This window comes from Panthera pardus, unplaced genomic scaffold (assembly GCF_024362965.1).
Source record: "Panthera pardus isolate Hobbes unplaced genomic scaffold, ASM2436296v1 HiC_scaffold_25, whole genome shotgun sequence".
Classification (NCBI taxonomy): Eukaryota; Metazoa; Chordata; class Mammalia; order Carnivora; family Felidae; genus Panthera; species Panthera pardus.
Genome location: NW_026526821.1, coordinates 61,061,615 through 61,089,131, shown reverse-complemented (window position 1 = coordinate 61,089,131; position 27,517 = coordinate 61,061,615). Strand labels below are relative to the sequence as shown.

General features: G+C 41.4%; 1 protein-coding gene and 1 non-coding gene across 4 annotated transcripts in view; one reads left to right on the top strand and one right to left on the bottom strand.

The window, feature by feature from the left end:
* CNGA3 (cyclic nucleotide gated channel subunit alpha 3) overlaps positions 1-27,517 on the top strand; it is a 73,804-nt gene that overhangs the window by 13,974 nt on the left and 32,313 nt on the right. The window contains exon 1 of one of the 3 annotated variants that reach the window (XM_053890616.1): positions 11,137-11,479. The exons of the other annotated variants lie outside the window; for them this stretch is intronic. The gene's annotated coding sequence lies outside the window, so the exon portion shown is untranslated. Of the gene's footprint in view, positions 1-11,136; positions 11,480-27,517 lie in introns of those variants that run through there. 3 annotated transcript variants of the gene reach the window in all.
* Positions 20,964-21,072, bottom strand: LOC128773614 (U6 spliceosomal RNA). Its single transcript, XR_008417966.1, has one exon. It is a non-coding gene; the product is annotated as a U6 spliceosomal RNA (small nuclear RNA).

The following is a 27,517-nucleotide window of genomic DNA, read 5'->3' as shown; positions in this document are numbered from 1 at the left end:
ATTGATTCCTCAGTAGTTGACTCATCTGAAAGCTGGCTATTCAGGAAAAGATCAAAGGGACCACACCTTCTCCCAGCCTGTTAACCTTCTCTGTGACTCTGCAGATGGGTTTAGATGGACTGAGAGCTTTATTCACATATCAACAACCATTTTTGTGGCCTAAGAGTTCACACCCTGGTGTGCAGCTGGATGTGTCTGGTGGGAAAACTCTGAGTCCTGAAAGGTTCCTGGTGTGCAGAAACCACAGAGACACAGTTTAAATGCGTGCTTAAGAGTCCACCTCTGGTGCCAGGCTAGTCCTGCAGTGGTGGGTGCCACTCCTTGCCTCAGTTTCCCCCTTTTTTGTTGTGGAAATTCAATGAATTAATTTACAAGTGCTTTGCATAGTGTGTAACAGAGTAAGCACTGTGAACACAGTATTGCCACCACCTGAGTTCATGTTTTCTCAGCATCTGTCTCTAACAAGCAGGTTTCATCCTAGTAGGATTGTTGAAAAGTATCTTCTGTGAAAAGAGCAAACCTTAGTTCTTCAAAAACCACAAAGTTGTCAGTGTGTTTGATAGTTCTGCAAATTCTGTATTGAAGCCTCTTTTTAATAGGCTAGAGGCACAAGCAAACCTATTGGGCTCCCCATCTCCTGTCATAACCCTGAAGGAACTCAGGGGACATGTGGGACAGATCTGGCTAGAAAGATAGTCATGACCTGATCACAAAAGGTGGTCACTAGCTGAGCAACACAGACTTGCCATTTAACCTTGAGGGGGGTTGTCTTTTCTGTACAGGAGGCGGGTTTGAGGAATGGGATCAGGTGCTTGGGAGGAGATCTACTGCATTCAGTGATCTCTAAAGAACTTCCCAGGTATCCCTCCTATGACTCCTCTCCCCCTTCTTCCATAACCCAAACTAGCATTAACAGTAACCATGGGGCCCACACAACACAGATTGTGAGCTCACAAGGGACAGGGAAGAATGGTAGCTGTACCCTCATCTCCAAAGGGGAGGTGGAAGCCAGGGTAGGGAGTGGGTGAAACAGAGAAGAGAAATGAAGAGGAGAGAGAGAAATAAAGAAAGGATAAAGATTGAGAGGGAAAAAAACAAAAGAAGGAAGGAAGGAGGGAGAGGCAGAAGAAAAAAAAGATAAATTCCTCTATCCACTTGTTAAGAAATCACAATTCAATAGAGAAGAGAAATTCACAAGCAGCACTTCACAAAGAATCAAATGGAAATGTAAAATACTCTTGTCTCCTCTAAAATACATTATTCATTGCTCTGTGTCACTGCAGATGTGTGTACTGTGTCCACTCACAGATAAGCAGGATACATTTGCATGATTTAAATGTCAACCAGTTCCTGTGAATAATAAACTGCGTGAAGTCAGTCCAGAGGGTCTGAGTCACTTTCCCTGGAAACTTACTTCATCAGCTAAGCTTCTGCTCAAGAATTTGAAATTCTGGGGGCCTAAAACTTCTTGTTGTCCTGTTTCATTGCTCCAAGAGGAATCAGGGTCAAAATAAACCATATTCTCTCCATCAGCAGCTTTCAAACACCCTCATACACAGGACCACTTCATCATCATATCAAATAACTTAGTGTCTGGCCCCCTGGGAATTTTAATGTCCAGGATTGAAAGAGGTAACATAATAACTGCAGGATGAGAAACAAGTAAGGTGGTTATCAATATGTAGGGGAAAATGATGACCTTCTTCCAGAATGGCACTAATTGAAAGTTGAGCATTATTTATTTTTCAAGGCATCTTGATATATATTGTCCCAATTATCCATTATCTCTATGATGGAGAAGAAATTCCTCCTTTTATTTTGACCTACCTATAGTGTTGTACATAAAGTAAGTTTCATGTATATAGTATATCATTGGCTCATGTTATTCTATACACTCTGACAATCTGTTTTAATTTGTTTATTGAGACCATTTACATTTAAGGTATTTTTTACATGCTTGGGCTTAAGTCTTCCATTTTATTATTTGTTTTCTGGTTTGTTTTCACTGTTTCTCATTTCTCTATTTCTCTTTTCTGTAGAAGAATTCTGTGAAGAATTTTTAATTATTCTATGTTGATTTATTTATAGTTTGTGTTTTTTTTTTAAAGAGAGTGAGTGTTCATGAGAGAGAGCAGGGAAGGAGCAGAGAGAGAGAGAGAAAGAGAATCTTAAGCAGGCTCCTCGCTGGGCATGGAGCCTGATGCAGGGCTCATCTCACAACTGTGAGGTTATGACTTAAGCTGAAGTCAAGAGTCAGACACTTACCAACTGAAGTACCCAGTTTTTTAACTATTTATAGTTTTTTAGATATATCACTTTGTATAGTTTTCTTAGTGGTAGCCGTAGGTGTTAACAGTGCATTTATGAAACATCATAGTCTACTGGTATTAATGTACCATTTTGATAGAAATGTAGAAAATTTACTGTCATTTGGGTATCTTTACCCTTCCCTCTCTTTAAATATAATTGTTTTAAGTGTTTCTTCTTTATACATTGTGCACTACATCAGATGGTGTAATAATTTTTGCTTTAACCATCAGTTTTACCCATTCTGATATTACTTTTTTCTGAAGTTCCAAACTTTCTTCTGTTATTTCCTTTTCTAGCCATTCTTTAAGGGTAGATTTGCTAGCACAAATTCTCTTAGTTTTTCTTCATCTGAGAATGTTTTTATTTCCTCTTTCATTTCTGAAGGATAGTGTTACCAGATATAGATTTCAAAGTTGACAGGTCTTTTCTTTGAAAAACATTTGAAGACTTGTGCCCTTTCCTCCTGGCCACCATGGTTTCAGAGAGAAATCTTTTTTCATATGAATTGTTCCTCATCTACAGATCTTGTGCAAAGCTTATCATTTGTCTCACAATAATATCCTTTATAGAAAAAAAAAAAGAATTGCTAGAGTCAGGATCCAAACCAAGATCGTGTTGCACTTAACTGTCATTAATCTTTAGACTTCTTTAATTTAGAACAGTCCCTCAGTCTGCTTGTCTATCTCTCTATGTATTGTCTTTCATGACTGACGATTTTGAAGAGTACACACTTTATTTTGAAGACTGTCTTCATTTTCTTAATGGTATCTTTGGGTGAGGAGAAATTTTTATTTTGATGGAATATAATTTATTGGAGTTTCTTTATGGTTAGGGCCTTTTTTTGTCCTAAGAAAATTTTGCCTACCCCCAAATCATGAAAATATTCCACTTTTTTGTTCCTATGCATTATGGTGGTAGCTTTATATTTAGGTCTGTGTATGGTTTTTCTCAAATTAAATTTCCTATGTGGACTGAGATAGGAGTTGAGATTTGTTTCCATTCATACAAATTCCAGTTGTTTCATCACCATTTCCTACAAATGAATTTTATTTCTCCACTGAATTGCCTTGGCACCTTTAGTAAAAATCAATTGACTGTATGTACATGGAATTTCTACTTTGTCCCACAAGGCTGTTCCTTATGCCAATACCACACTGTTTTAATTGTGCTAGCTTTATCCTAAATCTTGAGATCAGGTAGTATAAATCCTCAAGCTTTGTTCTTCTTTTTCAAGATTATTATGTATAGTCTAGATTCTTTGCATTTCCATAAAATTTTAGACTCCAGTTTCTTCAGAATAAAGCCTATTGGGATTTTGATTGGGATTTCGTGAAATTTTAAATCAGTTTTGGGGAAAAATCTTAAAACTACCGAGATTTCATAAGAGTATACCATAACATAGTATATCTTTACATTTACTTAGGTCTTTAGTTTTTTAGCAATGTCTTACAAGTCTTGCACATAGTGTTAGATTTATTCTTAAATAATTATGTCTATGACACTGTTGTAAATGGTATTTCTAAAATTTCATATTCTGTTTTTTGTTGCTAGAATATATAGAAGTACAGTTGAGTTTTGTATCCTGCAATCTTATTAAATTTACTTATTCTATTATTTTTTATAAATTAGATAGGGTTTTCTATGATTATGCTGTCTTTGGATAATGACAGTTATCTTTTTCTCATCTTTATGCCATTTATTTCATTTCTTTTTTTTTCCTGTGCTGTAGTGGCTGGGACTTGCACTACAATGTTTAATACAAGTGCTAAAACTGAACATCCTTGCCTTGTTCTTGATCTCAGTCTTCAAATTAAGCATATTATTAACAGTAAGCTTTTCTAAAATGACTTCTATAAATCTGAGGAAGTTCCCTTCTACTTCTGATTTGCTAAGAACCTTCCTTTTCCTTCTTTCTTTCTTTCTTTCTTTCTTTCTTTCTTTCTTTCTTTCCTTCCTTCCTTCCTTCCTTCCTTCCTTCCTTCCTTCCTTCCTTCCTTTCTTCCTTCCACATGAGTGAGTGTTGAATTTTGTGACATTGACCATATGTCCTGAAAGTCTAAAATACTTACTATCCAGCCCCTTAAGAAAAAGTCTCTGATCCCTTCTCTAGATAAAAATATAAAAGATACCCTGGTTCATTATATGTATATCAGTGTGGATCTAATCAAGAGACAGAAACCACACAATAATTCAAACAGGAAACGATTAAAATAAAGATTATTAAACATAAGATGTAGGAGAGTTTACATGGCACTACAGGACTGAAGGAGAGTAACCAAGGAAGGACAAACTTGGAACGGGGATCCCCCTCCCCAAGACTGGCATTTAAACCTTGTTGGAGCTGGTATAATTGCAGCTCAATGTATGTCAGAGAAATTCACAGGTTTGCACAGACCTGAGGTGGCCTGCAGTTCCTGAGCCAGAAGGAAGCAATCCCCAGAATGCAGGTAGGGCAAGCCACAGCTAGTGGCTGGCCACACAGGAGTGCAGAAAAGGTGGGGGCATCAGTGTGAGTACGAGGCTGGAGCTGTGGTGCTTGTATCAAAATGGTTGTGGCACCATAGGGTCACAAGAGACAAACCTGGGGGGTGTGAGGCTAGGGAAGCAGAGAGAGTTGGAATACCATTACAGGCAGGAGGGCTGCACATTGGGTGTCCATGCTGAGACAGGTGCAGGAAGGTGACCACCAGGTCCAGCTGGGGCTGGGACATCATCAAGGAACTGTATATTCTAGGCATGTGGCTGAAGCAGAGCACCACTGGACATTCTCACATGTCCACATCAATGGTGCAGCCACCAGAAACAACTACATAGTCCGCTCCTGCTTCAGTGTTTCTCCAGCATCCTCTACTGAGAAAGCTTACCATCGTGCTCACTGTAAAAGAAAAAATGCTTAAAATAATTCAATGCTGAGAAGTGATGAATTGATAACTGATATAGCATTGTTAAAGAATGGAGTATCCTAGGCAATCAAGTATTGGACCCACTGATATTCTATTAGAGATTTCTGGAATAAAAGTGAGAAGTAGGTACCTTTTTTTATCAGATGAGGAAACTGAGTCCCACATTAAATTAATTGTCTACACCAATTGTATTAAAGAGTTAATATTAAAATAAAAATATATGAAACTATCAAAAAAGAGTAGAAATCATATATGTGAGGGAATTATGCATTCTAGGCTTTCAATGAATTAAATGAATCTCAGTGGGAAATGTTTGCAAGTCTCTACAATAAATATTATCATAACTCAAAAAGGCAAGCAGACTGGGGGAAATATTTTCATCAAATAAGCTAGGAGGAAGTCTCTGTCAGTATTGCACAAAAAGCTCATGAAAATTGAAAGGAAAAACATCAACTTTAATATAAATGGGCCAAGGACATGAATAGATGATTCACAAAGAGGAGACACAAGTAGCAAACAGACATAAGAAAATGTTCAACTTTACTATCTCTTATTGAGATGCAAATTAAAACTATAATGGGGTGCAGCTTATGAACAAAATTTGAAAAATAAAATAGAATGCTGGTAAAAAAAAAAACTGGTGGAACTGGTAAATGATTGATAGCAATAGAAATTGCTAAAACTTTTCTTGAATTCAGATGCTTATATCCCTAGGGTATATTCTGGGAATATAACCTGAGGAAATAGTTACAAAAAATAGGAAAAAATGTTTCTTGGCAGTTGCTTAAAGGATTGGAAATGGGAAATAATTTAAATGTACATAAAAATGTCAATAACTATATAAATCATTCTATTAATTGTGTAATTCATTTGGTCATGATCATGGCTAGTGATAAATAATTTGGACATTGACCTAAAGTCACTGGAAACTAACACAGTAAGATAGGCTATTTCTCAAGATATAACACCTGAATAAAAACTAGAATAACAAAATTGTATTTACATGTTAGTATCACCATGAAAGAGAATAATGTGTATGTGAAGAAAAACTAGAATATAACATAAAATGTAAAATTAATTTATTGAACTGATTTTAAAGTTCTATTATGAATATAATTTTGCAATGCAACACTTCTTTAAAATGTGGCAACCAAAATGAAAATAATCCAGGTATGCTGAAAAGAAAATAGCTGATCAAGACTCATTTTTGGGGTGCCTGGGTGGCTCAATTGGTTAAGCATTTGACTCTCGGTTTCAGCTCAGGTCATGATCTCACAGTTTGTGGGATCAAGCCCCCCATGGGACTCTGTGCTGGCAGCATGAAGCCTGCTCAGGATTCTCTCTCTCTCTCCCTCTCTCTCTGCCCCTCCCCCACTCAGGCTGTCTCTGTCTCTCTCAAAATAAATAAGTAAACTTAAAAATTTTTTAAAGACTCACCTCTTTTATACATTATATACTTCTATTAAGTCAGCATTGTCTGTCATTAGCTTTTTGCCAGTTTTTGTGGAGACGTGTCATTCTCAGGCTTCACATCATGGTGAATGAGGTCTGCCAAGCAATGTCTCCTCTCTCTGTGTGTGGATGGCTGATTATTTTGGACCCTGCTGCAGAACCTTATATTTGTTCCTGTTATATTTTTTTCTCAGTCTGTATATTCAGCCCATCATTAAAAGCCCTCAAGATTTTTTTATATACTGATTTGCACTCCATATTTGCCATATTTCCTGAATGCATGTTAGCTATACATCCTATCCACATTAAAATATACAGAAGATTCCATACATTTACCCAAGGCCTTGATGAAAATGTTGACCTGAGCAGTACTCAGCCCAGGGCACGTCCCATCTACTAATGAGCACCTTTGATGACATTCAAATTACAATTCGCTAAAATAGCCTTGTGTCCAGTACACATTTGCCAGCTGTAACAATTAGAAAAGGTGATTGTCCTTCTTTTGTAGATGGAAAATGAAGGTTGTAGGCTTAGAGGAAAGCTCAGGTGATTTTACTGAGCCCGGACCAGGCTTAGCTGTGGTAGGGACCAAGTTTGCCCTCAGTATTCAGCATCTGTCACCCAGACCTTTGCCCCTGCCCATCCTACCTGCCCCTGCTGTGGTATCTGTGCCATCATACCCTTATTGGTCTCCAGGGTCATCAAATGCTTCCCTCAGTCACATGCTTCTGGAGTTATTTGCATTTTAAAGCTTCACCTGCCTGGCTTGGTGGGTGGAGCATGTGACTCTTGATCTTGAGGTTGTAAGTTCAAGCCCCATGTTGGGCATAGACATCATTTAGAAAACAACAACAACAAAGTAAAAGGGATAAAAATTTGAAACTAAAAGGATGAAGTTCTGATGGTGGAATTCCAGGCACTGATGGTCAGATAGATTTGGATGGTCAAAATGTGTAGCTTCAGCCTCTTCTGGACCACCTTTGAGGCTCCAGAGCCTTACCTGACTCTCCCAGAGAGAGAGGGAGATAACAGACTCCACTACCTACAAGGCTGGCCTGAAGGGGCATCTTCAGGGGATGAGGTAGATTAGATCTCTGAAGACCACTCTCCTCCATAGCTCTTAATCATATTTGGACAGAATTTACAACTCTTCAAATCTCATTAATTTAATTTTATTTTCCTTCTATTTTGTCAACTGCCAGGTAGGTGAGGGAAACATACCATCATTTTTTTTACCTGAGAAGCAGAAAAGGGAGCCTTAAAAACTGAAAACCACTGCCTCTGCCACAGCAGAGTCTTTTCCCCCTGATGACTTTGCACTGACTGAGAAAATGCCTGGGGAAATTTATGCATCATTGCTTCTCATGTGAAGCTCACCTGCCTCTGAATAAATATTTTATTTCCCAAAAGCCATTCCTGCAAATTGCCCTATCATTTGCCAAGGATCTAAACCATCTGCCAGAGTAAGCCCACACTCTCCTCCTTACTGATAACTGGGCTTATCTGTTTGCATTTCTACTTATCATCTGCTAGTCTGGCTTATCTCCTTATCAGATTGTGTGTTCTTTAACACACTGGACACCGTATTTAATGTGCCTTTCAAGTCTAATCTATAAATATCAGATCCCCAGCACTTCTGAAATTTGTTTGGATTGGGTAGATTTTACACAAAGTAGGAAAAATTTAATTCCTCCCCCCAATTTTTAAAATCAAAATGTATAATATGCACCCAGAATAAATAGCAAATTGTATATTTACACAGTAAAACTGAAATAACTATAGCTAGAAACAACAATATCACTGAATCCTAAGATTGGGGGGAAAAGCAAATCCCAGACTATGTAGACCATAATCACATATTTTCTAAAATTTAAAAACAATTAGGGGCACCTGGGTGGCTCAGTCAGTTAAGCCCAACTGTTGATTTTAGCTCAGGTCATGATCTCATACTTCGTGAGAGCCTGATTGGGATTCTCTCTCTCTCCCTGGCCTCCCTGCTAATGCTTCCTCTCCCTCTCAAAATAAATAAAAAAACATTTAAAAATTTAAATTTAAAAACAATTAAAACTATATCTTACTGGGGAGTCCCCTAAGCCACACCTGTTCATGCTCATGCTTGAACTCAATCCCTCTGGGCATGGCTAGTATTTACCCTTTTATTTCTCAGGCAGTGAAATCACAGGCAGGTAGAACTAGTCTCACCAGGTTCCCTGGGTCCAGTCTTCCTCAGCTACTGATGCCTGGGTATCACCTTTTCCCACACAGAACCCTCCTCATTTCCTTAAGAAATATTGACTGAGGCTAAAGCAACCTAGGATTGACCTAATCCTCCCCCACTCAGATATCATCCACCCAGTTAGAATGAGGAAGTGGTGCCTTCTCCATAGCTCTCTTCTCACTGATGTCTCCCTATTCTGACACAGGCTTTGGGTATCTGAGGATCCCTCTCCTGGGTCTCTTGGTGCCATGGACCTCTTAGGACACCCCACTCACTCATCTGGGATTGCTTGGTGCTAATTGTATCCTGCATATTGACAAAGGACTTCTGTCCCTTCCATGCTGTGCCATACATATTTGGTTGCACTTCAGATGAAACCTGAGCAATAGGACAGACCCCTAGAGGCTACCCCTGAGTCTTCAGCCGAATCTGGATCCTCCTTCCTGACAGCCCAGGATCCTGCTACTGGATGCCTTGTGCAGGCTAATTCACAGATATATCCCCTCTAGGCTCTTTCTGCTCATTTTCAGTCTCAGTTTATCTGTTTGTACCTTACAGGTATGGAAAATTCTTCAGTGATATCTATTGCCACACATATCATTTCCCAAGGGCCAATTATGTGCCCAATCCTGCAATGGATGCTCTACCTCATTTGGTCAGATTCAGTGCACTTCTCCACTTCATGGTTAATTTTATAAGGTCTTATTTCCCTCCTAAGATCTTAGGAATGGTCTGCATTTCAAAAACAAAGTCCAGAGGGATTTTTCACTTTCAGGATTGTGCATTAAAATTGTCTCATGGTAACAACCACCTTCCCCAATATCCGTATGTAAGATTCTTTTGAAGCTCTGAAATGTTTCTGGACAACAAATGATAACCATCTGCTTCCAATCTTCCCATCCTTTCCTATGGGAAACAGCTTTAACTTGTAGTGTAAATTACTGGGACTAGAGAAAATAAAGTATTTCCTGACAATGAGGGCTGTAAAAAAAATTGCACGAGGTAACTGATGTATGTTGGAGATTCTCTGGATTAAGGACACCAAAGGTCTTGATGAGGCATCATCTCATGAATTACGTCTTCTCTTGTGTTAAATCCACTTCATATTTCTTCCAGAAGCCCAAATGACAAAATAAGAACTCTCCTCTCCAACTTCTGTGGCTTCAACTTTGTTTTGTTGATTCACCATTTCCATTTATTTGCTTTCTCGCTACCAGAATCCCTTAAATCTGAACAATTAAGCTTGACTTTTCTTTGGGGAAATTTTTTCTGGGTTTTGCTTCCCTTCTTTAAGGAGTGTGTGTGTGTGTGTGTGTGTGTGTGTGTGTGTGATTCTAATTCTTTATTTCTCCAGTGAATAATATACACTTGATCTCTCCAAGTGTTGCATGAACTCGAGAACTTAAGCTTTCTAAAGACAATCTGTTCCATGAATACATAATTATTTTAATGTTTATTTATATTTGAGAGAGAGACAGAGTGTGAGTGGGGGAGGGGCAGAGAGAGACAGAGACTGAATCCAAAGCAGGCTCCAGGCTCTGAGCTGTCAGCACAGAGCCCCAGGCAGGGCTTTAACCCACGAGCCATGAAATCATGACCTGAGCCAAAGTCTGACACTTAACCAACAAAGCCACCCAGGTTCCCCTTCATGAGTAGATAATTTAATAGATATGTTCAGGAAATATCATAAGTTACAAATCCTCAAAGAAGCCTCTCCTTTTCAGGCTGCTGTGGGATCTGCTCCTGCAGTTTCTTCCCATAAGGGTGTCAGCCATGGGGACCTGGAACCCAAGAGGCTTCCAGACCTTGTCCCAGACAGGAAAGCTGGATTCCTCCTGGGACCTGCTCCTGCAATTCAGGACCAGAGAGTGAAGGGGAGGTGCATTTAGGTTTTCATCCTTGATGAAGAGGTGTGTCCTTAGATATATGCTTTCTGTGGGGAAAGTGAGTCCGGAGAAATGTGGAGGCTTTGTTGTTATTTTCTGCAAAAAGAGTTTAAATTCTTTTGGCTGGATTGGCGAGTTTTAATTTTTAGTTCAGGGAAGCTGGTGGTGTCTGCTGTGGTAGAAGGAAATAAATCTCTGCAAGGAGATATCCCTAAGAGAGATTCGTTTCTAAAACCCTTCCTAAGATTGCAAACAAGTTTAAGGGGATATATATTCCCACCTTTAAACTTCAGACTCCCAGATCTCCGCTGTGTCCTCATCCAGTGTGGATTACATTACTGGTAAAACATCTCAGGAAAGAGTCCAAGGTGGCGGGAGGCTCGCGGTTAGAAGAGTCCAGAGTTGACAGGCAGACTTTCCAGTTTTCTTGCTCCTGGCTCGCCCCCTCTTCCCTTGGAGGGTATGCTGATACGAATGAGCGGCTTCTGCCTCTTCCGGGACCGCCTTTGAGACTCCAGAGCCTCACCTGACTTTCTCAGTGAGAGACAGGGAGGCAACAGACTCCTTCCGCCGTTCGCAGAGGAGGGTCCTGGGGCCGAAGCGTGGGGGAGGGAGCGAGGCCAGAGCTGTTACCCAGAACCCAGAGGGAGCGAGCAGCAGAGACTCTCTGCCAGACAGAAGCGCATCGCGGAGAACTCAAACTTTGTCGGGTAAGGATTTTAGGGTCTCTTGAGCTGGGAGTTTTTAGGGCGCTGGGAGGTCTGCTGGGTCGCTGATTCCATCCAGCCCGGAGATGGATTAAAGAAGTCCGCGCAGGGTAGAGGGGTGGCTGAGCCCAAGTGCAGGCGCGGCGCTGTCCGCAGCCCCCGGTGCTGAAACGGGCCGCTTCTGGGCGCGCGAGAAAGGGGCCTGCCCCGGCATCTGTTCCCAACCCCGGCACGCACACACTCCTCCAGCCGAGATCACAGGACAAAGCTCTCCGCTGTGCCCAAGTCCATCACACTCCTTACACTCACATCCGGCGGCCGCGCTGGGCCGATTCGGGCTGAGCCGTCGGGGCAGGAGGCAGAAGGAGCTGGACTGTCTCCCGCTAGAGACAGGAAGGGAGTCTGGCCACGATACTACCCTGGAGACACCTCCCTAAGACACCCTGTAACCCAGATGCCTGGCCACGCGCCTTCATGGCAGCCTGTCCTGGAAGAGGCTCTCTGGCCGCCTCGTTTCTGCGGCTTCAGATCTGGGACTAGAGCAGAGTCTCTCCGAGTCTGCGCCAGGCGTGGGGCAGTTATGTCCACGGGCTTGGAAGGAGCAGGAGCTAGGGAGGTCAGCAGACTGGGGTTGAGGGACTGCCTCCGCTAGACCCAACTCAGCGTTGGGGATCCAAAGAGACATGTGGCTGAGGAGGAGGCAAAGAGTTCATATTATTTAGTGAAGTGAGCAGTCACTGTTTCTATTCTATTCTTTCTTCCTTTTTTATTTTTTTATTTTTTTTAATGATGGACTCGTAATATACAATCTTGGCCAGTCGGTGCTTGGGGGCTTAGTGTTTAGGTATGGAGGAGAAGGGGCAGCAGGCTCTCTGATCCCTTGCAATCCCCTAACCGGATAATCATATGGGCTCTCTGTCCTCGTCCTCAGGCTTTTCTCCTCAGCTCAGCTTCCACCCCCACCTCCAACACCAGAGGGGGCTAAGCCAGCTGGTCCTTGCTCTGGCCATCCCAGCAATCTCTGGCAAGGGCTGGACTAGGTAACTAGGGGGATGGAGGGGTGTTTCATTTTTCTCCCCTTGTAATTCCTCAATTCATAACTGCCCTACTTTATGCTGTTGTTGAGATTTTAAACTTTGTCATTCTAAAGTGGCTATCTCCAGCTAGACATGAAATGTGGAGGAGGATGAAAGGAGGGAAGAGCAGAAAGGATCTGAAATCCCCCCCTGGGCCACTGGCCATGGGTCCAGCGCCTCCAATATGCAGTTTACTTGCTCAGGACTCCCAATGGGAGTGCTGCCACCTCTCTCCTGGAAAGGAGAGACTTTATGGTGGATGCTCCTCACCAAATCTTTCAGACGGGCAAACTGGGGTCAGTCCTTGGCACCCCAGACTAGTGGGCAGTTGCCCCTCCACCTGGGTTCAATCTCCCTCCTAGAGTGGGCTGTACAGACCCCTAACTTTATGGACAGTCTGCCAGCAACTACCCCCCCCCCCCGCCTTCCCTCGGCATACGCGCGCGTGCGTGCACACACACACACACACACACACACACACACTTTCATTCATAAAACCCAGTAACAACATCATTGTCTGGGCACGGAGTCACATACTCCCTCTGAGAAATCATTGGAGGGGGCAGTGAAGAGCTGGTCCTGTGAGAAGGGAGATGACTACTATTGCCATTGCTCTCTGTACCAGGTCTTGTATGACAAAGTCATGGATTCTTGAAAATTCTGCCAGGCCAGGGAACCCCATTGGGATTTCGCTGAGCTGGTGGGAGCTCCTTTGGCAGGAATGGGGCCCTTTCTTCACATGAACGCCCAAGCACATGCACTTTTCCTCCTCAGCCTCTGTTCAGCTGTAAATGGGATCCTTGCTGGGTGCAGGATGCCAGGATAGAGTGAATGGCTGCTCTGTGGGTAACTAACTGGTCAGAGCAAGATCTCAGTCACTTTAGGTGGGACTTTGGCCAGGACTGCATGTGCCCCATGCCTTTGATATGCCCTTTTTTTGCCTTTTCTGTCCTCATTCACTATCTGCCAGCAGTTGCTCTGCCTGGTTAATAATGGTTGCCATGGTGACCAATCTCCCGTCGCCATGGTACCCAGGAGGTAAACAGTTGGAAGCTGTAGAGGCTCTTCCTTAACTCCCCCAAACTGTGCAGGAGCTGTGGGTTTCCTGGAGGAGTGGGGAGAAGGATGGCAATGACCAGGGTGAAGACCCCCCACACACACACACACAAACACATATTCATGCCCTGCCTAGAGGCCTCTTCACCTGAAATCTTCTCTAATCCCTGCCAACCACTGTGCCCTCCAGGTTCAGAGGGGTCAAGCTTTTATTCTCCATGCCCAACTGCATACACTGAGACCAAGGGGTAAATGGTTTTCCCTCTGACCTAATTACTATCAGGTGCACACTACTCCTGAGTACAAATCACAAGGCTAAGTCCAGTGGGAGATAGAATTACTTAAACAAACACAGTCCATGCTCTCTGGACACCACAGTGTAGTGTGGGAGACAAGCCCTTACATTTTCTGTTAGCTGGGCTCTGCTCTGGGCTGAAATAGAGGTAATAATAATGCCCGGAAAGTAGAGAGAGGTGCGAGTGACTGACTCCCAGGGGAGGACATACAGGAGTTGAAACTTAAAGGATGATAGGAATTTCAACTGGCAAGAAAGAGGGAAAACCTCTCTCTAAGCAGAGGGATGAGTAGGACCAAAGGTGTGTGGAGTCATCAGGAGAGGGTAGGTCCTACTCTGGTAACATACAGAACCTCTCAGGGGCTAGCCCATTCATCGCTTATGCAATTTCTGAGGTTAGGAGGAACTGGGGGACTCTGCATCATGGGACAAGTCCACTGGCCAGAGCCTGTTATTCAGTCCTCACCTGGCCTGGAAGGGACACCGAGAAATACAGGAAGCCAAAGGTGAAATTGGGTGAGCCTGACAATAGGAGGGACAAGAAAATTCATGACACGCTTCAGGAAAGCATGAGTAATTTGGTTTGAATGGAGCTACCCCTTTAGGCCGATAAGATCCAGGTTATGAAAACTCGTGAATGTTAGGTTAAGACTGCATGCTGGAGAAAACAGGCAATCTCTGAAAGTTTGAGTTATGTGATTCAAACTACCTTTTATAAAACCCTGATATTAGTGCAGAAGATTCATTCATTCAGTCAGTCATTCCATACCCACTGAGAACCTCCTAAGTGCCAAGCCTTGGATGGATTACAGACGTGAGACAATTATTTCAACAATCCTGGGGAGGGAGGCCAGGGTCTGGACAGAGTGGGGGAAGAAGAGGCCAGGATGCCCACCCTCGCTTCATTTCTGGATTAGTGAATGACTGAGTGGAAGGGGACACAGGGGACAGATAGTAGGTGATGTAAGTGACAGGACTTGGGGATTTGTGATCTGGGGAAGTGAGGAAGAAGGAGGAGTGGAGGCTCTTGCTGGGTCATCGGTTGGCTTGGGTGTCATCCGTGGTGTTGGCAAGACAAGGCTCAGGGGAGAGAGGGAAATTTTGAGGTAGTTGGGCTAGTGCCATTCAGTATAGTTTTGTACCAATGACACTCTTCCATGGCTATGCCGCACCCTCACACACTGCACCCTGGACTTCATCTAGTCCCCACAGCACTTTATTTGCCCTCTTTTGCAGATTTCACACATTCCCTCTCTCTTGCATTATAACAATGCTCTGTAGGGGTTAAATTCAAACAGGCTTTTGTTTGCGTGTTCTGCCACTAGATGACTTTGAACAAGTTATTCAACCATTCGGAGTCTCAGTTTCTTCATATGTAAATTGCAAGTAATGGTTATAATACCTGCTTCAGTGGGTTGTTGGGAGGAGTCAGTGAAGGTAATTGGAGTGAATTCCTGGGCACAGCACCTGTACAATGATTGATCAAAGTTAGATATGAACATCTTATTATTTTTCATAATGACAGCATATTACTTTTATAATCACATCACAAAAATTAATTTAAAAAAACAACAGTTTACCTCTGTGCCCACAGCTAGGCTCGGTGAAACAGGTCCTTGGGGAGGGAAGGGAGGTTCCTTGCCTGGCCTTGTTTGCCCTGGCTGTGTGTGTGTGTGTGTGTGTGTGTGTGTGTGTGTGTGTTGGGGGGAGGGGGGGAGACAGAATTCTGAGGAGAGCATTTATAGGGCTGGCTACAGACATATGGGTTCTCCAGCTCTAGCAACATCTGGAAAGCAGTTACATTCTCTTGGAATCTCAATCTGAGCAGCTGAATCTTATTGCAAATCACTTAGAAACTGAATACACTTAAAGTGGAGGAGGAAACCAGAGTCCCCATTAATTCCGAGTCATCTCTGCAGAAGACCAAGACACTTTCTAGGCATGAGACAGACCTCTCTCTGTCTGGTGGTTGAGTAACATAATTTATAACCTTGTTACAAATTCAGATCCTTTCATCCCAAATCTCTTCCTGTTCTTGGGAACAATGTTAATTTTTTCTCAGACAGGAATTGAAAATCTGCACCTGGCGTATGCAAACTTGCCTTTGCTTGCGTTATAAAAATTCATAGAGTTCAGAAGAGAGAGAAATCCACCTCATGGCCACTCAAAGGTTTCCTTGGAAAGCCAGACACAACAACCTTAACTCAAACTCTCTCTTCATATCTTGGTGTGGGGATATTCATGGGTTTGCCTATCCTCCACTCCGCAGAAAGGGGAGAACGTGAATTCTGAACTCCATTTCCCCTCATCACCTCAAAGCTCAATTTGAGCTTCTGGATACACCCTCATGGTCTAAGACCTGAGCTGCCCTTTTGGATCTTTATCAGGAAGATGGAGACGGCTTTGATACCTACCAGTCCCAGAAATTGGGCTTGTTTCTTGAGAGGCAGGAGATTGACTTTGCAGGCTCTAGGACTCAATTGCCTGCTATAGTCCTAACTGTGTGAAACGTGCACCTTGGCTTACTCAACTGTACGATAGGGATAATAACTTACCTCGTAGGGTGATTGTGGGGATTAAATGAGTTTGTCCATGTGAAGCATGTGAAACTGTGGATCAGTGCTTGGCATAGTGTGAGCCCTCAACAATGTGACCAATATCATTATTATTAATGTGATATTTTGACATTTCTCCCCTTTATTACACTTATATTTTGCGAGTTTCTTATAGCAGATATTGTTAGTTTTACATTTTAAAAGCAGCTTTGCTATTATATTTAACATTACTTTTTTAGAATTAGTTCATAGGCCATAAAAGTCATCCATTTAAAGTATACATTTCAGTGCTTTTTAGTAATCTTCACAGTGGTGCAGTCATCGCCACAATATAATTTTAAAACTTTTCAACACCTCCAAAAGAAACCCTGTAGCTATTAGCAGTCACTCTTTTTTCTGGCCACCCCCTATCCCAACCCTTTCCCCAAGCAACCACTAATCTACTTTCTATCCCAGTGAATTTGCCAATTCCACATTTCACATAAATGGAATTATACAACATGTGGCTTTTTATGTCTCGCTTCTTCCACTTAACATAATGCTTTCAAGGTTCATCCATGTTGTAGCATGTATCAGTATTTTGTTCATTTTCATTGCCAAATAACAGTTCACTATGTATATATACCACATTTTGTTTATCCAGTTAGCTGATGGACATTTAGGTTGTTTCCACTTTGGGGCTATTATGAATAATGCTGCTATGAATATTCATGCATAAGTTGTGTGGATATATGTTTTCCTTTCTCTTAGGTATATCCTTAAGAGTAGAATTATTGGGTCATATGGCAACTATGTTCAACATTTTGAGGAATTGCCCCACTGTTTTCCAAAGTGACTGTACATTTACATTCTTACCAGTAGTGTATGAGGATTCCAGTTTCTCCATATCTTTACTAACCCTTGTTATTGTCTGTATTTCTATTATAGCCATTGTAGTTGGTATGCAGAGGTATCTCATCATAGTTTTGATTTGCATTTCCCCATGATTAAATATGCTTATAATCATGTGCTTGTTGACCATGTATCTTCTTCAGAGACATGCCTATTCAAATCCTCTTCCCAATATTTAATTAGCTTGTCTTTTTATTATTGAGTTGTAACTGTTCTTTATATATTCTTTATATATATATGCCTTACCAATACATGATTTTAAAATATTTTCTCCCATTCTATGGGTTGTCTTTTTACTTTCTTGATGGTGTCATTTGATGCAGAGGTTTTTTATTCTGATGGAGTATAACGTATTGTTTTTCTCTTTTCATTTATGCTTTTGGTGTCATATCTATGAAACCATTGCCTAACCCAAGGCCATGAAGATTGTGTTTTATTCTAGGAATTCTATAGTTTTGGCCCTTACATGTAAGCCTATGATCCATTTTGAGTTCATTTTTGTGTATGGTGTATATTCTTTTGCATATGGATATTCAGTTTTTCCAGCATTTGTTAAGAAGACTATTCTTTTTTCCATTGATTTCCAATTGATTGTAAATGTGGGAATTATTTCTGGACTCTGAATTCTATTCCATTAATCTATATACCTATCCTTATTCCAGAACCACACTATCTTGATTTTTATAGCTTTGTAATAGGTTTTGAAATCTGAAAGTGTGAGTTCTCCAACTTTGTTCTTCTTTTTCAAAATTTCAAGATTGTTTGGCTATTTGTGTCCCTTGAATTTCCATGTAAATTTAGGATCAGCTTGTCAATTTCTGCAAAAACTCCAGCAGGGATTTTGATAAGGATTGCACTGAATCTGTGGATAATTTGGAGAGTAAACACCATATTAATAATATTAATCCTTCCAATCTATGAGCAGAAAATATCTTTCCAATTGTTTATATCTTCAATTTCTTTCAACAATGTTTCATAGTTTTCAGTGTACAAATCTTTAATTTCCTAGGTTAAATTTCCTAGGTGTTTTGTTCTTTTATGCTGCTATTATAAATGGGATTGTTGGGGCACCTGAGTTGATTGAACATCCGACTATGGCTCAGGACATGATCTCACTGTTCGTGAGTTTGAGCCCTGAGTTGGGCTTTGCACTGACAGTACAGAGCCTGGTTGGGATTCTCTTTCTTCTCTCTTTCTGCCCCTCCCCACTTGCATGCTCTATCTCAAAATAAATAAACTTAAAAAATGGGATTATTGTCTTAACTTCATTTGTATTATTATTCAATGCTAATGTATAGAAATACATTTGATTTCTGTATGCTGACTTGTATACTGCCACACTACTAATCTTATTTATTAATTCTAATAGTTTTTTGGTGGATTACTTAAGATTTCCGATATACCAGATCATGTCATCTGCAAATAGAGATAATTTTACTTTTTCTTTTCCAATCTGGATGCTTTTACTTGTTTTGTTTTGTTTTTTCCTGTCTAATTGCCCTGGTTAGCAGTACAATGTTGCATGGAGGTGATAAGAGTGAATATCTTTGTCCTGTTCCTGATTTTAGGGGAAAGCATTCAGTCTTGCACCTTTAACTGTGACATTAGCTGTGGTTTTGTCAAGATGCCCTTTATCAGTTTAAGGAAATTTCCTTTTGTTCTTACTTTGTTGATTGTTTTTATCATGAAAGCATGTTGGATTTTGTCATATGATTTTCTTACGTCTATTGCACTCATCATGTAGTTTTTGCCATTTAATTAATATGGTGTATTACATTGGTCGATTTTGGGTGTTAGATCAACTTTGCATTCTTGGGACACATATCACTTAATCATGATATGTGACTAGATTTTTGTTCGCTAGTATTTTGTTGAGGATCTTTACATCATAATGTAATTTTCAAAGTGCCCTCTCATATAAGTTCTGATATTCAAGTTATGTTGTACCACGTCCAGAGAATTTTGACATTATAGAGTTTTGTCATTTCTGCTTTTGGAGCTCTAGAATGTTTTTATTTCTTCCAATAGGATCACATTCATGCACAAACAATGAGAGGACCTTTAGACACAATATTTGCATTCTACAGTTCTGTTCCATCATGAAACTTTTGAAATGGAAGGACCTTTCATGATCAACTGGGCCTTGGTTTTCAGCTCTGTTCCACAGAGTTCCCTAAGGTTTTCTGTGCATACTTTAAGTTTCTTTATGTATATTTAAATAATTAAAGAACCCAAATAAAGATAACATTGACATGTGCCCCCTACCAAATTTTTTTAAATTTTTTTTCATGTTTTTACTTATTTTTGAAGGAGAGAGAAACAGAGCATGAGTGGGGGAAGGAGGAGGGGCAGAGAGGGTGGAAGGCACAGAATTCAAAGCAGGCTCCAGGCTCCGGGCTGTCAACACAGAGTCTGACATGGGGCTCGAACTCACCAACTGCAAGATCATGACCTGAGCCCAAGTCAGATGCTTAACCAACTGAGCCACCCAGGTGCCCCATCCCTACTAAATTTTAATATACTGGAAATCATGGTCAAAATTAACTTGTGTCCCACTGATTGTCTTTTTTTTTTTAGAGAGAGAGAGAGAGAGAGAGAGAAAGAGAGAGAGAGGATGAATCACAAGCAGGCTCCATGCCCAGCACAGAGCCTGATGTGAGGCTCAATCCCACAACACTGAGATCATGACCTGAGCCAAAATCAAGAGTCAGAGGCTCAAATGGTTGAGCCACCCAGGGAACCCATGTCTTTATTTTTTAATTGAAGTGTAGTTGATCCACAATGTTACATTAGCTTCAGGTGTACAGCATAACAATTTGACAACTCTATACATTATGTGATGCCCACCACAAGTGTAACATCATCTGTCACCATACTACACTAGTATAGTATTATTGACTATAGTCCCTATGCTTTACCTTTTATCCCCATGACTTATTCATTCCATAACTGGAAGACTATATCTTCTACTCCCCTTCACCCATTTTGCCACCCCCCACCAACCATCAGTTTTTCTCTGTATTTATGGGTCTCTTTCTATTTTTTTGTTTGTTTTTTGATTCCACATGTAAGTGAAATCATATGATATTTGTCTTTCTCTTTCTTTTTTTTCAATTTTTTAAATATGAAATTTATTGTCAAATTGGTTTCCATATAACACCCAGTGCTCATCCCAACAGGTGCCTTCCTCAATGCCCATCACCCACTTTCCCCTCCCTCCCACCCCCCATCAACCCTCAGTTTATTCTCAGTCTGTAAGAGTCTATTATGGTTTGCCTCCCTCTCTCTAACTTTTTTTTCCCTTCCCCTCCCCCATGGTCTTCTGTCAAGTTTCTCAGGATCCACATAAGAGTGAAAAACATATGGTATCTGTCTTTCTCTGTATGACTTATTTCACTTAGCATAACACTCTCCAGTTCCATCCATGTTGCTACAAAAGGCCAGATTTCATTCTTTCTCATTGCTGAGTAGTATTCCATTGTGTATATAAACTACAACTTCTTTATCCACTCATCAGCTGATGGACATTTAGGCTCTTTCCATAATTTGGCTATTGTCGAAAGTGTGGCTATGAACATTGGGGTACAAGTGCCCCTATGCATCAGCACTCCTGTATCCCTTGGGTAAATTCCTAGCAAACTTGCATGTCATCCTTGCACAGGGACCATGCTAATCTTCTCTGTATCATGCCAATTTTGGTATATGTGCTGCCAAAGTGAGCACTATCTTTCTTATTTCATTTAGTATAATACCCTTGATGTCCATCCATGTTGTCACAAATGGCAAGATCTCATTTTTTAAGACTGAATAATATTCTGCATCTTCTTTGCCCATTCATCTATTGATGGACACATAGGTTGCTTCCTTATCCTGGCCATCGTATATAATGCAGTGAACATAGGGGTGCATAGATCTTTTTGAATTAGTATTTTCACTTTTGGAAAGGAAGTAAACACTCACTAATTATCTTTATAAATGATTTCAAGTACATTTATTTTTAAATTTTTTTAACATTTATTTATTTTTGAGAGACAGAGAATGAATGGGGGAGGAGCAGAGAGAGGGAGACACAGAATCTGAAGCAGGCTCTAGGCTCTGAGATGTCAGCACAGAGCCCGACATGGGGCTCAAACCCACGAACTGTGAGATCATCACCTGAGCTGAAATCGGCAGCTTAACCAACTGACCCAGGCGCCCCTCAAATACATTTAAATAAAATATATACGTAAATGCTTTATTCATTGGGTTTCTGTGGAAAATTTCATTTGCAATAAGTCCATGTTCATCAATGTATAAAGAAACTAAAATGCTGGTCACTTGCCCAAATTGTAGGCTGAGCTAAGAAGAGATCCAGCTTTTCTTTCTCTCAGTACAGTGTCCTTGACCACCTATATTGTCTTTCCAATGCCACTTGTCTCAAACAAAAGGTATTTTACTAGTGCTTTCCCCCTACATAAGCCTAGGGCTGCTTAAAAATACACAACCCTCATCATTGCCTATAGTAATGTCTGTTCTGTCCTTTGTGTTTGTTCTGTGGACTGGTTCACAGGTCTCAGGGTGATTAAGTGACTTAGCATTGGATATTTTCCTTTCATTCTGCAGTTTCCAGATGGGATAGGGGAAGAAGGGAGAGGCAATCCAACTTTGGACGAAGTTCCAAGACTTGTAGATCCTGTGGGAGTTATTGACTTATCTTTGGCTTTTAATTTGACAAAGTGAGCCTGTCCAACTTCACATTACTGAGAATTTGCTGAATGCTTTTGCCCAAGTGATGCTGAGAAAGTTGAGTTGTGGAGAACTGAAATGAATGAAACCCAGAGAGATATTACTTCTGAGAAGATTGAAGACCTTAGGTGGTAAAAGTGATCTGTCTCAGCTGGAGAAAATGCAGGCTTGTGCCCAGTGTGCCTGTCCATCAGACTGTGGGGCTGTCCTCTGGTTGGGGTTGTCTTTTTGACATGGCTTTGTTCTAGACTCGGTTTCTCACTAATGGAACCTTCCAGCCCCTGGCTGCATAGATGTCATAACCAAAGACAATGATAACTCAGATAACCTCCAGTGAGTCAGAGGAGTATGCATCTTGGGCTCTTGGCACCTCTCTATTGTCTCAGCTGCATTTAAGTCTTGGGAAATGATAAGGTTTCAAATGACACAAATTGAACCAGGGCTGGTATTCATGTTTAAGCCATAATAGAAAAGGACACAACATGGACAATTTTTTTTTTAGTATAGTTAGTCATCGTAAGTGGGGACCAAGATTTTTTTCCAGAAGCACATTTTAGTTTAGAAGAAAGGGCTTTACATGTTTTGACCTCCTTTGTTGCTTACTTGCTTTCTCCCTTATAAAGTCCCATCCATTTCTAAACAAGACAGAAATGTTCAGTGTGACTCATTCACAGAGCATTGTGAGAATCAAGTGAGTTAGTACACATTTAAAGTTATTAGAACAGTACCATGCAGAGTGTAAATGCTCAGCAAATATACTGCCATTATTAGTGTCCTCATTGCAAGTACTCACCTGTTACTCCATTTATGCCACCCAATTTGATTACCCACTATGTGTATATATGCTGGTGTTTAGGAGAATAAAATATTTTTTAAGTAAAAGAAAATAGTTCTAGCCCTTAAATCTTTTGGAGTTAATAAAGGAATGAGAAAAGTATGAGAACAACTGGAGTACAGGTGAGGTATGTTAGATTCCTGACCTACCTAGGTGTCCAGGCCAAGAGCAAAGGAGGTTAAAGGTAGGCACCAGAGCACAGATATCACAATCAAATTCTTAATCGTGCACAGCACAATGGCCAACACATGGTAAATGTTAAATAACATGAAATAATGCCCCTCATGAGAAGCCTCCTCAGACCTCGGTGGTACCTGAGGCAGAATTAGTGCCTCCTCCTTCCATACTGCTCCCCACCATGCCTCTACCTCTATTTCAGCACCTCTGTATTCTACCCCCCTCCCTGTTTCCATTCGTGTTTCCCCCATGCAGTTTTGTGTTTCAAAGACAGAGACCTATCTTCCTCTTCTTCATAATCTTCAGGGCCAAGTATGATGCCTGGGACATGGAAGGAGTCAGTAAGTGTGTTGGGGGGAAGAAAACATGCTGGATTTAGTAATGTTGTTAAAAAAGAGAGAGAGAGAATTGTCTGAAGTGATGTGTTGTTAGTTCCTCAGTCAAGCCCCAGAAAACTCACATTTGTTTGAGAGATGCTCACAAATCACTCTTAGACTCACACCTAAGATCCACTTCAAGGTCACCCTGGTAGTTGGCAGGACACATCTTCTTCCTGTGCTTGAAAATTAAAATTTTATTTGTGCATTTCTAATATCCTGCAGTGGGTGTGATAAACAAAAGAAAGCACTACATGGGTTTCAGGGTCAGACAGACCTAAGCCTGCATTTCCTCATCTGCAAAACCAGTGTTACTATTTATTACCTTTTGGGTCTCTTGAGGATTAATGAGTAATGGACATGCAAGTGCCTCACACTCAGGGGGCCCTGGCTGGGTGGCAGTTTTCATTTTCAACAGGCGCCTCAGGATCACTGATTGTAATTTCATGATCTCATCTGTGAGTTCTAGAGTTTGTCTGGGCCAGGAAATGTGAAAACTCACAGGGCAGTTGGGGAATCACTTAGGATGTTATGACTTAAAAACTGGTAAACAAGGGGAAAAGAATTGTTTATTCCGCAATTCCTCTATGAACGGTACCACTGAACAGCCAAATAAGTTACATTTTATTTAAGAATATGTCAGCTAATCGCTGAAGAAGAAATGATAGAATGTCACCAATTTGCAACTCGTAATGAAAGCATATGTCCAGGCAATAATCATCAATGGCTGCTAACATCACACAAAGAAATGTTCTTGCGAAAAAAATTGAACCCAAATTTGACCATATCTCTGAGTGCAACTACCAGTTTACAGAAAACATCGTCAAGTTGGAATTGGCAAAAAATTCATACTATAGCAAACTCGGGAGTACAATTATGTTTTATCCACAATGAGGAAGAAGAGAAATGCATGAAAAACTTTAAAAAGTACCAATCAGCAATCAGAACATGTGGGCCTTATTTGGATCCTTATTTTTAAAGTAATTTTTAAAAAAAGACAACCATTGTGGAGCCTGAGGGGCTCAGTCTGTTAAGTGTCCAACTTCGGCTCAGGTCATGATCTCACAGTTCATGGGTTCGAACCCCGTGTCGGGCTCTGTGCTGACAGCTCAGAGCCTGGAGCATGCTTCAGATTCTGTGTCTCCCTCTCTCTCTGCCCTTCCCCTGTTCACACTCTGTCTCCCTCTCTCTCTATCTCTCAGCAATAAATAAACTTTTTTTTTAATTTTTAAAAGAATGATTAAAAAAAAGACAATGCTTATGATGTTTATAAACAATTGGGAAAAAATGATCTTATGACCTATCTTAAGCAAACATTTTCCTTTAATGACACACATTTTTCCCTGTCCTACCCTTCAGGGGCCCAAACCAGGAGTACATATAACCCACTTACCATTTACCTAAATATCTAAAAAAAAAAAAAAAGAAATTCTCTTAGCTGAGGTAATCACCTCCTCCTACAAAAACAAAACAAAACAAACAAACAAACAAAAAACAAAAGCCACTTCCCAAACCCAGAACCTTGGACAAGATCATGTAAGCAGACAGTTCATTTAGGGAGTGATTCCAAGGAAGAGAAGTGGAAGTCTCAGAAAAAAAAAACAAGGGAGGAAGGGAAATCCAGTGCAAGTGTACATTATCAAACCGATCACCACTCTGGGCAACTGACTTGATCCTTCCAGGGCTTCTCCAAAGAGCCATGGAGAGAACCACTGAATTATCTTCCTGAGGAATAGAAGATAGAACCAGGGAATATTTACCCCTGGTTCCTGGGTTCTGTTAGTCAAGGGTTGTCCAAGGCAGGGTTACCTCTCTAGCACCTCTGGGTTTGCATGTTTGTCAGAATGGCATGAGCATCCTACCATATGTTCTCTGGGGGAAATAGGGAAGCCCCAGGAAAGAAGGTGAGCAATCCACAGTGTAGCTGAGGCAAGGTGCTGCTGGGTGACCCTGCACGCAGCTGGTTTCCATAGCAACAGCTGGACTGAAAAACGGTCAAGAAGGGTGTGAGGTAGAGGGCTAGATATGACTGTGACAGGGATCAGGGTAGTACACTGTTGAATCAAACATGCCCTGTCCTCCCATCTTAAAAAAATCACTTTCACAATGACCAGGAGACCAGATTCATATAGAGTTCTTAGACCCCTTTGAGTTCAGCCTCAGAACATGGTGGCATGAGGAGATTTGATCTCTGGTCCACCATCCATGGCCTGCCTCCTTCTCTGCCTGCCCTGTGTCCACCCCATGTCACAAGGGGCCTTTCACACATGTGTGTGAACACCCTGTCCATACTTCTGGCCTCTACTCACTCCTCCCTCCAAACAGCTGCTCCTTGGCCACCTGTAGCTCTAGAGGAGTGCACACTGATGCCCTTTGAAGGAAAACAGACCTGGGAAGAGGCCTGGGCAGGCTCTAGAACCAGTCTAGAGCTTCCTGAGCCCACAGTTTGGGCGTCTTGGGCACCCAGAGCATAGTCTAGAGCATGGGGCAGGGTTGTAAATGGGCATGTTCCATTGGTCTCATGGGCTGTGGATGAAGGAGAGTCAGAGTAGAGTCCTTTAAAGCATGGAGTCCCAGGCAGGGGCCCCTCCTACTCAGGCCAAAAGGTAATGCCAGTTTTTTACCACCCATTAATTTTACACCATCGGGTTCTAGGGTCAGACCGAACTTTGTCAATCCTGGCTCAGGCTATAAGCAACATTAGGGAAATTATGCACCTGTTTGGTTTCTTCACTTGTAAAAGGGAAGAAAGGGAGAGGCTATTCTGAGGGTTAACGGAGCGGTATTACATGAGCACCTACTCTGTTTCTGGCATATAGTAGCCTTCCATAGCAGGCAGGTAGATGTGCTGCCTCCATACAACGACATCTGGGGCCAGGAGTTGTGCAGTTGATGAGGGCTGAGGGAAAGGGACACAGGCTGGAGGCAATGAACTTTTTCTCCTGGAATTTTCCTGGAAATGTACAAAAAAGAATAATTTGATAGATTTTCTTCAGAGTCCCAAAACTTTTTTTCAATTTTTTTTATTGAGAGAGAGAGAGAGAGAGTGAGACAGAGCATGAGCAGGGGAGGGGCAGAGAGAGAAGGAGACACAGAATTCAAAGCAGGCTCCAGGCTCCAAGCTGTCAGCACACAGCCCAATGCAGGGCTCGACCCCATAAACCGTGAGATCGTGACCTGAACGGAAGTTGGACGCTTAACTGACTGAGCCACCCAGGCACTCCAGAGTCCCAAAACTTTTTTTAAGACTTGCTCTAGAACCCACTAGACTGTAAGCTCCTTGAGGACAGAGATGTGTATCCTTCTCTGTAAAACCCTAGCTCTCCATATTGTCTCACACATAGTAAGTGCTCAATAAAAAAGCATTGGATGGATGATTTCAAATTGGGATTATTGTTTTTAGTGGAAGACATTTATTTCCCATATTGGCTCTAAAATTTCCATAGACATCTCAAACTGGAATCGTTCTCTTTATCAAACCCACTTCTTCCCCTAGTTCCCTACCTCAGTGTGTAGGACCACCAACACCCCAGACTATCATTCTCATTACCTCCCTCCTCATCATCTCCTATACCTGATCAATGACCATGTACCAGTGAGTCTGTCTATATGGGAAGTTTTTTAATTTATCTGATTCACTGCCACAAACCTAGATCAGGCAACTATTCTCTCTCCGCTGAGATACTGCAGCATTTATCTGCTCATTTAACATCAACTTATGTTCCCTGAATATGTCCTCCCCAATGCAGCTGCAGTGGCCATTACACATCTGACCATATCCTTGATGGGCTCAGGGTAAAAGCCCAAGCTCCTTAACACAACCTGCAGGATCCTCTGATATCCATCATCTGCCCTGCTGGACCATAAGATCCTTGAGAGAAGTCTTCGTCTTATATTTCTTTGTATCTCCTGTGATAGGCCAGAAATTCACTAACTGTTACATAAATGGGTAAAGTATTTAAAAATCAAAACTATTTTTGATCTATTGGGAAAGTACAAAATTTAAATCATAGCCTTAAATTATCAAATATCAGAGATGAACCAAGACCTTTGA